The 13,157-nt window shown below is 43.1% G+C and overlaps 1 long non-coding RNA gene across 1 annotated transcript; it reads left to right on the forward strand.

Moving 5' to 3' along the window:
- The first annotated feature begins 165 nt into the window (after positions 1 to 165).
- On the forward strand, positions 166 to 13,157 carry LOC122159595. Its single transcript, XR_006168565.1, has 3 exons — positions 166 to 713; positions 1,714 to 6,659; positions 9,717 to 13,157. It is a non-coding gene; the product is annotated as an uncharacterized LOC122159595 (long non-coding RNA).

Genomic DNA, 13,157 nt, shown 5'->3' on the forward strand with positions numbered 1-13,157 from the left:
GGCCCGCTCCTGCACCGCCGCGCACTTCCGGGATCGTCGCGCGCTCCCGACGCAGCGACGTCACGTACGCACGCACGCCACCCCCACCCGCTTTCCCCGCCTCACGCACAGCCCACGCCGATCGCTGTGACCGCTCGGAGCCGCTGCGGCTGCGTGTGGGGCGCTGAGTGCTGGGGGGGGGAGTGGGGATGAGCCCAGCAGCTTGGGAGAGCAGGGAGATGCGAAGGGTACCGAGAACACCCTAAGAACTGATGTGTGGGATCACGGAATCGCGAAGGCAGGAAAAGAGCTCTCGGATCATCTCGTCCGATCGCCGGCTCTGCACCCCCGTCTCACAGCGCGTCCCTCAGCGCCGCGCCAACGCGGTTCTCAGCCGCTTCCAGAGACGGCGATTGCACCGCCTGCCCGGGCGGCTGTGCCACTGCGTCACCGCTGGGAGAAGAGATTTTTCCCAGTATCCAACCTAAAAATAAGTTGGAACGTTAGTTCTTCGTGGCAAGCGCTGGGATTGAACGGCCGCGGAGATGGTGGAGGGCCTGGAGCACCTCTCCTGTGAGGAGCAGCTGAAAGAACAGTGCGTTCTCAGCCCGGGTTACTCAGGCTCAGGGATCACTGAAGAGAGGCCATGCAGAGGACGGAGACAGGCTCTGCCCAGCACCAGGACCAGCGGCCGTGGGCACAAGGCAGAGCACAGAGCTCCCTCTGAGTGCCAGGTAGCTCTCTGTGCTGTGTGGGTGATGGGGCGCTGGCACAACCTGCCCAGAGGCTGGAGAGTCTCCTTGGAAACACACAGAATCACAGAATGGCCAGGGTTGGAAGGGACCTCGAGAATCATGAATCTCCAACCCCCTGCCACATGCAGGGCCACTGACCTCCCCATTTCACACTAGACCAGGCTGCCCAGGGGCCCATCTAATCTGGCCTTGAACACCTCCAGGGACGGGGCATCCACAACCTCTCTGGGCAGCCTGTTCCAGCACCTCACCACTCTCGTAGTAAAGAACTTCCCCCGACATACAGTCTCTCAACTTAAAACCATTTTTCAGTTTTGGAGACCTCCAAAAGCCTAGACACCATGCTCTGGGTGTCCCTGCTGGAGCAGGGGCTGTGCCACATTGACCTGGAGGCCCTGCCTGCCTCAGATCTGCCGTGATTCTGTGAAATCTCTGCTGGCACCAGAAGGCAGTTTCACGGTTTCTGTGGGCACAGATATGTCAGGCACGCAGCTTGCTTTCTGCAGACTCAGACAGCATGGCTCAGCCAAGCAGGCAAGGCAGCCTATGAGGCTTGAGCTGCTGTGCGGTCCTCCTGCAGCTGTGGGGCAGTGGGGAAGGAGGAGCAATACGTTCTGCTGCTGCTGTGTGCTGGGGCAGTGCGGTGAGGCGGCTGCTTACAGCCCTGCCACCTTCCTTCTACTGCAAACTTACGCTCACAAAAATTCCTCTCTGTATATATTGTATGTGGTATACATATGTATGTATGTCTGTGTATTGGTGCTGCCCACACACAGCAGATACCTGTCCTGGTTTCAGCTGCAACACAGCTAACTTTCTTCCTCCTTCAGTTTCTTGTAGCAAAATATAGCAAAATGTAGTTGACAGAATTTTAAATTTAAAATGGAGGGAATTTTATCATACAATGAGTATAGTGAGTAAGCTGTCCCACCTTACTCCTATCTTGGTATGTGACTTCCTTACTGCTTTCTCTCCCCAGATTTTATTGCCCACGCCCACTTGTGAGCACGCCATCTCTCGGACAGAGGCTGCCAGGTAGCCTTATACTGACGGCATTTTCCAGTCCCGGGGAAAACCTCCACCCTCACAAGCTCAGATCCTGATCAGTCTCAAGGTAGAGCCTGCCAAGGGGTTGCCTCCCTTTGTTTCCAGCATCAAGACTTTGTGAGGTATAGTGAGCCCACACGGCGTTACACGATGCGTGGCTGCCTATATAAGGGTGGGGAGGCCATGAATACCTCCCTGCGCAACAGTCATAAACACGGAAAGGGTGTGAACAGGGAAGGGCAGAGACTGCAGCCATGAGATCATGCTTTTACTTTGGAACCCCGGTGACCTTTAGATGATGTTGCTTTACACATGCAACCACCGATATTTTGCATTCCTAAACCGCCCACCAACACAGCTCAGAAATTTCACTTTGTTTCAGAGTAAATTGCCGGAACTTCAAACATACAGGTGGTTTGCTTTTTTTCTCGTGGATTTTTTAGTCAGTATTCATCTGATAACTTTGCTTTCGTTATTACAATTGTCATAAGCAGTACTGACTTGTCTCCTTATTACCTTGTGACCAGTTAAGTATTATTTCCCAATTTAGAGATGAAGAAGCCTCATAGTCAGTAGTTAGCAGCACAGGGAGCATAATCTGCATATTCTGACTCAGAGTCCTGTGCTTTAAACAGCAGATCATACTTCCCTCTTCAACAAATTCATGATAGCATCTAAAGGAACTGCTTAAAAACAGCTTTCCCCTGAAATGTTTAAGGTAATGCAGCATAAACAAGTTGGCTGTCTGTAAGCACAACCAAGGTCACTGATACATTTAATTTTGGTGTAGACAGATGATTAGATGTCCCCAGTTTTCCTCTCTTTCCTAAACAGCTATTATGTATATATAGAACATGGCAGTTTTGCAAAAGAGTTTCTAAAAGGCAGATTTGATTTCAGTATGCTATTGGTGTTTCTGCATGCTTCATATGTTTTGTCTAGTATTTTTGGACGTAAAAGTTTTCACTGAAAACTGATATTCTATTATAAATTTGCTTTCTGTTAAAAAAATCTGTATACATATCTTTCACTAAGGCAAGATTTTATTCTTAGACTTTCATTGTGACCCTTTATCCATAGTGTAGGTGTTGCCTTGTAGCAAAAGCCCTAACTGGCAGGCAAGGTGCTCTATGAGAGTGAAAAATCAGCACAAAGAAGTGATAAGGCACCTCATTGTTCAGTTCATTAAATCTGATGGTCATCCAGCATAACACTTCATTTAATCATTCATATTCAATGCCATTTTGACACTCCTGACACAAACTTCTGGGGACAGGAAGTAATTCCAAATCTTTTATCACCACTACCTTTTGACATGAGTTTCAGGAGTCATGGCCTCAGTTTCCAAAACTGGGGAATGCAAAAAACAAATTGTAAGTCAGAAACAGCTCTGACTGAACTAAATAACACGTCTAGTCCTACTACCTGTTTAAAAGAAAATAGAAAATTCTCCTAGCTATTCTGATATTAAAGTCATGAAACATTTGCAAGACATGGTGACGTACTGGTAAGAGATCGCTGTTTTATTTTGTTAATATTGCTTGGGAAACTGGTTCTTCCTCACTCCCCATCTGGAAGACCAGAGGGACACCAAGGAGGCCAGAACAGAGCTATTTAGGATCACACGGGAAAGGGAAGCAAGGTCCAGGTGAGGAGTAATCCCCTTTAAATACAATTTTCTTTGTGTCTGGGCTCAAGTTTAAACACCCATGGCTCTGTGAAGGACCAGAGCAAGTGCTGGTCAGTGACATCTGCTCTGGCTGCTCCAAGCAGCCAGGCCATTAAAAAGGTGGTAAAATTCTCTTCTGTGCAAAAGTGTTTTCAAGAGTTTTAACACATTGTTTTTAATGTTCATGCAATTCATATCTCTGTGGTTTTAGAAGATTTACAAAGCAGAACAGCTTGTAGAAGACAGCAGCAACACTCAGTAATAAATAATTGAGAAGCGATTAAAACATCTCTTCCAAAAGCTGAAGGTCAGGATTAGGGCAAGGTGCATCAATACAAGCATTTAAAATTCTCCTTACAACATATTGAATAAAACTGCTTTCAATTTCCTTAGACTCCCATAGACTTCTATATTGCATACTAAGGTGCAGTCACATTCTGGCCCTGGAAATGTACTTTCTGCTTAAAATGATGCAGTGCTTCTATAGGAAATTTTGCTGATGGAATGCTATTGCTTGCGGGGCAGCTATGCATAAGAAGAGATTAACATAATGAGGAATATTGTCACTGTTTGATCCCAGGCACACACAGCCCTTTACTGAATCCAATGCTGCATATATAATCTTCTGAACAACCCATGTGTGAATATTTTACTCTGATTTTGGCATGAAAACTTTGCAGCCAACACATTTCGGTGCAAACTTTATGATGTGTGTTTTGAAAAATGTTCAGAGCTTTTCTCTGAAAGTTTGTTGAAAGAAAGAAAAAGACTTGTTCTGCCTTTGTTCAGTGTTGAACTGCTGCTTAATACATCGTTAGTTCTGCTTTGCATATATGAATTATGTATTTTAAAATAATTCTTACCCCTAGGAATGGAAAACAAAATACCTGTCATACTGCACAGAAAGTAGATGAAAAATCAAACATCTGCTTTTTGAACAAAATTTCGTCTTACACAGCACTTATTCTTGCTATGAACCTTCCCTTGAACTGTCATAGGGTTTCAGAAGCTCCCAGCAGGAGATGGATAGCACTCTAATGTTATCACATCTTTAATTAGATTAGAAGTTAGAAGAATAAAGTATTAATAACCTTGAAACATAAGTTTTTCTAATATATTCTTCCCCTAACTATATGGTAGTTTTACTGTTTGCAATTTAAAGTAAGAAACAACCAAAACTTAAGTATGCATTTCTTTATTCATGACAGGAAAGAGTTTCTAATTTTGCAAATTGCTCTCACAAGCTTGGCTAATTAAGCTGATCCTTCAAATCTGAAAGCCAAAGTGTTTTCACATCAAAGAGTGCAAACATGTCAGTGATGGGAAGTAACAAAACAGAAGAAAGATAGTTGGGTAACATTGAATCTCTTAATCGTTGTTATACAGGGTATACATAAAGCAGCAACTTTGTTTTATTCACTGTAAGACATTGCTTGCTTTATTTAAAGCATTGAATTTCACATTTTATAAAGAACTTGCTCTGAATATGCCATCAATTCCATTAAAAAATGTTTGCATCAAAGGACAGAGTAGCCGTCAAAGAAGTAGAAATTCGTATTTTCCTTTGTTGGTATTTTATGCTCTGTAATTAAATTGTATATTGTTTTTGCCTGTATATTTAATGCAAGAAAATGTTCTTTTCCTGTTTATTACATTACAACTACAAAGTTTGACTAGAAAGCTCCATGTGTAGTTGGAAGACTGGGAGTTTTACTGGACATGAAGGTATGAAAGAAATTAAATTTCCTTAATTGAGGAAGATTCTTTACAAGTCATCTTTGACTTAGCATTTATTTTAGTAGTATTTTCTATTTGGGGTATTTGTTATCCTGAAACATGATATATTCAAATAGAAATCATTTCACAGAGCTTGAAATAGGTCTGAAATGGATGTGGTCGTTAGACAGCATAATGTGTGTTAGTATAGAGAGGTCACATCTTGCTACATGGAAAAAGCAGGATGGTGAATGAGATCCCAACAGAAATACCTTCACTTGGCCAAGTTCACCCAAAAACCCTGCTGAAATTCAGCTCTGTGGTTCTTTATGGCAACAGGAAGGTTCACACTGCCATGCAATCCTTTCCACAGACAAGGAAGTATGACATTTTTGGCAGTAGAGAAGAGCCTGTAGAAAGTCATAGCCCAAATACCTGCAGCTCTATCACTGCACAAAGCAGCCTTGTGTAATGAGCCTACATGATATGTCCAAAAGTGGACGTACTGGAGCATGCTCCTATGGATCCATCCTCTGGATCCCCACCCGGGCACATTGCCCTTGGCACAGCATGGTTGAAGTCTGTTAAGCAGAGAGAAGCTCAGAGAGGGAAGTGTCTGCCATGATGGGCCAGACAGAGCAGGCCCACGCTGCTGGAGCAGTATTCAAATGTGCCAGCAGGGACTGACGCCTAATTTCACGTCTCAGGGGATGGCAAAGATGCAAGGAGGAGTGAAAGAATCTGCTTTTAGAGCTGTAAAAATCCAGATTCCTCCTTTTAATGTGGGGTTTGAAGGAACTGCTCCCAGGAAGGCACCGTGGAAAGAACAACTGCAGGCCTTATTTGATGAAAACAACTCCAAAACAGCTTGAGACCTTGCAAACTGGAAGGGCCAAATCAAATACAGAAGCCCCTGAGAGCATGGTTGTTCCATGGTCCATGCAGAAAGGGGGTTGTGCCTTTTCCCAGTTCAAGACATCTTAGCACCCACACTGACAGCGTTACAAGGAGCCACCACTAATAACAACACAGGAAATGCACTTCTGAAAGCAGCAAAGATTCTTGTATCTCACTTTTAAACTTGCCCGTAATGTCAGGCTTTTATCTTACACATTCCAAATGTTATGAATCAGAACAAAGTTTCTCTGTTATGTAGTGTTACAAAAGCCAGTTTTTTTGCAAAGTTTTGTCCGACCACAAAAATCCAGGGCTAAAGAAATGGCAACAGGATTTACCAACAGTGCTGCCAGAGGATTCCTTCTAAAAATGCTTGCTTTGCAATTTTCAAAGGAGAAATGATGCACGAACTGAGACTTGCGCAGACTTCAAAATGCAAGATGCAAAATATGTGGTTTCATCTATTTCATCATTCTCCTACTGGCCGTGTGTGGACATTTGTGGTACAAGCAGGCAATGGGATGCAGCATCAGCAGTGCACTCCAATTGCACAGGAGGAGGAAAAGGAGGATGGTTTGATCAAGGGCATTGTTACAGTACGTGTCTATTTCTGTTCTTTTTCCTCACAAAAGGAGGTAATTGTGACTGATGTTGTTTTTTAATCACAGTAGGACAGCCATAGGACATCACAGAGGCTGACTCAGACATTAAAGGGGATTGTGTGAGAGACACTGGGAGAGCTGGCTTGCATTAGGAGACTGCACTTCAGGCAACAACACCTTTGCAGAAGTTATATAAATTAGGGCAGGTTCCAGTTCACTGCTCAGAATATATGATTCATCCTGGCATAAAGTATCTGGATGTGGCTTGACTAATGCTAGCACCTAAAATGTCACTGTAAGGAATGTGGCATGCACATCATGCTCTGTGAAGCTCAGGAGATTACCCCTGGTGATAACCTCTCCAACTCCAAGGTTGGTCTGCTTGGCATTCCCTCTGCAGGCCCTGGAAGTTCCTACTGACATGTAGGCAGACTGAAAATGGTGTAACTGTGGAATCAGACATTCAGCTGATTTGCATATGCAACATTTCTTTTAGTTGCACTGACTGGAATAAACTGCAGCCTGGCATTCCTTCCAAACTGGTCAGCCTCACAACTTGACATTGTTTCTTCTACTTCCAGACAGAGAGATGCTGACATGCACAAATAAGGTATTTCAGGAAACACAGGATAGTATACTTGTACTTCAAATATTTTGTTTAAATAACGTTTAATTAGTTTCCGTTCTTCACACAGGCATGACAGGTTTATCAGCCGTCACTACCTAGGAGCTATGGAGCTAGGAACTTGACAGTGACTAGGGATGTCTGACATAAAATTGTCCTTGGAGTCAAATGAATCTCTCAAAGTAAAACGTACAGACCAACTGCTTACTTACTGGCAGAATCCTTTGCCTTTCTGCAACTCCAGTAACTTTGGATATGCATGTTTCTGCCTACTCTCACTCTTGTGTTTTCTGTATTCTGTCTCTACTTCTCTGCCTATTTCTAGAATCTACTTCCTCCGCCTTCTGCAGTGTTCAAAGGTGTCATGCTCAGATTGGTTAGCTGAATGTGAGTCATCAGAGCAGGCCATTTCATTCTCCCATGGTGTGTTTTGCTCCATCTCATGACCATCATTTTTCCATTTCAGCCTTGCCAGTATTACCTGCTTGGCACGGTAGTTTATCAGTAATTAATGAGGAACCTATTTTCTGGGATGAAGCAGCTAAAGAAGTTTTTTCTTTGCTATGTAGATGATTCAGTATGATTTTCATTCTGCTTTATTGCCCAGAGAGGTATGTTGTGATTCAGCACTAACCATATCTGTTCTTATAAAACTCCCATGAAGTCTAAGTATATACACATCGTTCCCAAAAACCAGCCTGGTGAGAGCTGGGCTTGTGATGTACTGTTTGTTAAGGAGGAAGATAAAAACCGAAGTGAAACCTTCTAGCTGGCCAGGATGTATTTTCAAAAACACTCCACATGTACCCAGTAATTTGCACTCTTGTAGCAGCATGCTGATGCTGTACCTCATCACAGGATAACAACAAGTTTGCTCCAACTTGTTTTCTCTCCTGTTTTCTCATGGACTCACACAGAATAATAAATCATGTCAGAAAACAGCACATTAGCCAGATTACATGCAGAGAAAGAGGAAATGGGAATGTTGTTGTTTTAGGAAAAGGCTGTAAGAATGGAGAACTGTGGGCAGTTATTGCAAGCTGAAGTGATGACTCAGAATACTTGTTGTGAAAAAGCATCACATTTGGGGTGTCCCAACCAAGTCTGGTCCTTTTTTATTTTTCCCAGCTTTTGATTTGTACAATGAAGGACACCAGGAGTGTGGTTGTATTTGCTGTAATACTTGTTAAAGTACTGTAGCTATTTGCAAGTGTCTATGCAAAGAGTTAGCAACCCTTCTGTAATAAAGATAGGCAATAACTGAAGGAATTATGTTTGAACAGACCTGTCTTAAATACAGGACAGAAGTTATTTGCTGGAGGAACTCTCATGCCAGGCCCGAGATAAGAACCAGGGATTTCTCTTTTGGTAGATTCCACTGACACATTCTAGCCCTTGGCTATCCCTGTCTTTCCCCTTTTACTTCTAGTCACCATGCAGGGTCTTCCCAACCAATGAAGCAATGCCTCAGTTATTTGCTAAGGATGTTTCAGCATGCCAGCCAGCAGGAAAGCAGTCTGAGGTGTGGCTGAGATGTTCTTCAGTACCTCTCATGTTTAGTTCTGAAAGGTCCTATGGGAAACAACAGTTATGATACAAGTTAGGGCAACTCTTAGGGTAGCTGGAATATTTCCAGGGACCAAACAGGCAACTTCAAAATGGAGGTAGCCACGTGTTTCTTACACCTGAGAGGATCTCCCCTGGCTGACATTGTCTTGATTTTCTGATGTTTCTATTCCTGTTCTGCAGAGAACACTCAGTCAGGGGACATGATGCTGCTGCTTGAAGTGCTGTGCATGCAAATAACAAAATTCTGTCTAAAACAATGTACATGATGAAGGCAGACAGATGAAGACAGGCAGAAAGGTCCAAAGTTATTTATCTGAGGCACAGTTCTGAGGCAGATTCTGATGTAATCCCACCAGAACCAGTTCCCAAACTGGAATCCTCTACCAGCACCGCTTGGAGCCAACTCGCTCTGCATTTCAGCACAGTGGTGGATGGTGACAGCACACAGGTAGCTTTAATGCCATAACATACAGCCCACAGTGCTGTTACTGTCCAGGAATAAAATGCACTTTCCCCCTTCTATCTTAAAAATTCATTTACAGAAGGGAATGCAAAGCTTTTAAAAACAATTAGCGTGTAAATGTCATTTCCACCCTTGCCATCCATACTGCCTAATTAAATAGGGATACTAACAAAAGTAACAGGAATCTCATTTCTTCTAGCCACAAGATAAAGCTAAAAGTAATACTATTCATGCCATGCTTTTGATTTATTTCCTGAGAGTGGTGGTGTATGTTATAAATCTACTACCAACTGCAAATGCCAGGCTGACAAAATTCATCTCTCGGAGCCAACAGCTTACACTTGTACTAAGCTCTTGTGTATTAATTTGGTATCGGATTTTCTCCTTGTTGCAGGATCAGCTCTCTGCTTTATGACCACTGACATGTGAAATAAAATGCAGTGACCAGAAGATGTCTGAAGCAAAGTCAGATTTTATTGTGTAATGGACTTCCATCAGTGTGGGATTAAAACAAGACTCATAAAACCAACTGCTATTTAGTGGTTATGGAAAGAAAGTAAATCTGCAATTAAATTATAACGGGGTATTTATTGAGTAAAGGCAGTTCAACTTAATTAATTAAAGCTGGAAAATATTTAAACTATCAGGAACAGATTTCTATTGAAACCATATGATGAGCTTTGGCTTGATTACTCTCAGACAACTCACTGCTGCATAACTCTTCAGGCAAAACACCTGCTGAGAGCCGTATGCTGGTAAAGAGAGATTGCAGACACATTTTGAAGTCGATGAAGACAGTCCGGATTCAAGCAAAGATTACATAACCACCATGTAGTTCTGTGCAATGCTGTCTGTGCTGTGTTTCAGTGGGGAGTGCTTCTTCATGGAAAAATATAGTTTGGATTCAATATTTGTTTATGTGGGCTACCAGAAGCAATTATGGCTCAGAAAAACCTTTTCATGATAATGGTATTCTTGGATCTTCCTGCACTGAGCATATCTTGACAAGGAAGTTAGGGAGTCTTTCTGCAACTCTATTTTGTGGTACAGCTGCAGCATACTGTCATATCATGCACTGCCAAAAGCCCCAACTCTCCACTGCCCACTGTTCCTGCATAGCCAAGGCACTGGGAGAGCAACCCCATGAAGCCAGCAGTGCATCCTCCTGGCAGTGCCCAGCAGCACACATGGTCGGAGGGCCTGGGCTGCTCTGTTCTCAAGAGCATCGCTGCTAGGACAACGTACAGCCAACAGGACTGTGCTGCAGCCTGCACCATCTGTGCATGCCTTCATCTGTGATGTACTTCTTCAGAAATTCTGCCACATAGGTGGGATGTTTAGCTTTTGTTGGCTGTGCTCACCACACCATCTGCAAGACACAAGGGAGCACCTCAGTACCACATGCCAGCGCTGGAAGATCCAAGATCTTGATGATCCACTGGATCCAGAATCTGTCTTCTGCCTACAGTGACAAGTAAAAGGCCATGTTGGTGGCAGGCAAGCACAACCACCACATCTACACCTACACTTTAGCTTTGGCTTTTACCCACAGTTGTCTGTTAGCTGTTGCATTTTAAAGAATCTGCAGGATACTCTAAAACTGTACAGAGGAAAGCACAATTTAGGTTTTGAGTGGCTTCTGAAGAACAACAGGGAACAGTATTATGGCAACATTATTCTCTGGAGTTGACTGCAACAGCCTCTGTTAGGCTACAGCTTATGATAGTAAGGACAGCAAAAGTGTTTTGTCTTGAATAATATTGGCTTTGGGATCTGGCCAGGAATATGGTCACAAAACCATACAAACACTGCAGTGCCTGAGATGGTGCCTTGGAGATAGCTTTTGGTTTGCACACTCACATCTTTAAGTGCATATGAAGTTGAACAAATGCACACTCAAAAGTGCTTTCAGTGCCCCATTTCTGGTTTCTTTTTCTGACATGCCGTTAGTGTATCCCTATGTATGGACATCTCTATAATAGTCTAGAAGCTCCCTGCATTGTGAACATGGATAGAATAACCTCAAACATGGTGTGGGCATAGTCAGAGTGTCTGTTTCATTCTCTGGGCTCAAGTTAACATTTCTCAAAGCAGCATCAAGATATCAATGACACTGCATTGAAAAGGGAAAATGTTTCCCTTCTCGTCTGTCCCAGGGAAACGCAGAGAGCACAGTTCTTGTGAACCTGCCAGGAGCTCAGGGAAAAGAAAGGAGTGCTACAAAATGCCAGGAATGTCATAGCTTCCCCAAAAGTCTTTTCCATTAGCAAGATCTGACTTACTGAAGCGTTTGCTTTTATAAAATAGATAATCTGGAAACTGTTTCCTTTCATCTGATTTGAGACAAGTCAGACTGGGGGAATAATAAGTTCTTATCCTCTGTTTGAAGAATGTCTTGATTTTTCTTTCCCAAAAATACATATAACTGGATGCTAGTTCTGAGAATGTCATCATGCCCTAGGATTGCTTGAGTAAATAAGAGGAATTATAGCTATTGCCAAGATGTTCTTCATTCCTATTTTTGGGCATACTTCTGAAATTCATACGTAAGCAGCACTCACTGCAATCAAGGGAAGTTGTACTTAGGTAAGAACTGATGCTAAACCTCATCACAGCAGGATTTTCTGGATTTCTGACACTCAGCCCAAGTTTACAGCTCAAGTCTCGAAGCTACTCCTCACCTTTACATTGGTCCACAGCAAAACCGCAGAAAGGAACAAAAATGAACTGTGGGTGGAAAATCAAATTCTGCGTTGGAATGTTAGATGTTGTCATTCAGGTCCATCTCAAATTTAAATCAGTAGTTCAGATAGACTGGTTCTACAGCTCCTACCCCTCCTTGGCCACGTAGCTCTGTAACAGAAGTGGGGTAGAAGTTCTCCTACGTGCAGTAGCAGGAACCTCAGAGATGCTGCAGAGCACAAGGCTGTGTGTGGCACTGTGCTGCCCAGCTGCCCCATGCCGTAAATATTACAGCACTACGACCTAAAAATGGAGAACAGTTTCATCACACAAAACAAGCTGTTGGCCACTCGATTGACATTATTTTAGCTTAGGCTTTGCAATCTTTCTTCTCAAAGGATTAGGTTGTAGACTGGTATGTAAACCAGTTTATAATCAGCCAATGTGTTGAAAAGAAGCATGTATCTGAGTTAGACGAACTTCAGTTCTGTTCATAGGTGGTGGCTGGCTAATCACTGCCATTTATATCCATCTTTGATTCTCTGAGAGTGCCTGGCGTGACATCAGTGAGAAGGAATAGACTGGGAGGTTCAGGCATTCGCTGCAAAGGTGGACGTGTGGTGTGCTGATACAGACAGTGCTGCCTATCTGATGGCATGCCGACAGCTGATACGCCCTTGCACACATACTTGTGCTGTGGGCACGTGTTCTGGAAAATCCAGAGCATACAGGATACATCTGCAGGCAGAAATGCCCAAATGCAGAAATTTTTATTTCAATGAGAGTTCAATTCTAAATAGGGAGGCTATTGTGTTCAAATACTGGCAGTGAATGTAACAATGTTTCTGCTGTGAGTCATGCAATATTATTTTAAAAATATATGTATAATTTTTCATTGACACAGACACTACGGTTACTCAGTTAAAGCAGATTCAAAAGAGTCCACTTCTGTTATCGTGGATCTGTGCGACTGTACTTGGGTACAAAAAATCTGCATGGATTCAACGAATGCCAAGTAACAGTTAGAAGCTGTTTTAACAGTTCTTTGAAAGTGATTGTTTTTAAGATAACTTGCACATATATGTGTACATATGGCAATTTCTCATTTACATTCTGACATTCAAGGCCAGGCTGGATGGGGCTTTGAGCAACC

Source organism: Centrocercus urophasianus, unplaced genomic scaffold (assembly GCF_019232065.1).
Source record: "Centrocercus urophasianus isolate 14NV4802_14NV808 unplaced genomic scaffold, USGS_Curo_1.0 seq_16, whole genome shotgun sequence".
Taxonomy (NCBI): domain Eukaryota; kingdom Metazoa; phylum Chordata; class Aves; order Galliformes; family Phasianidae; genus Centrocercus; species Centrocercus urophasianus.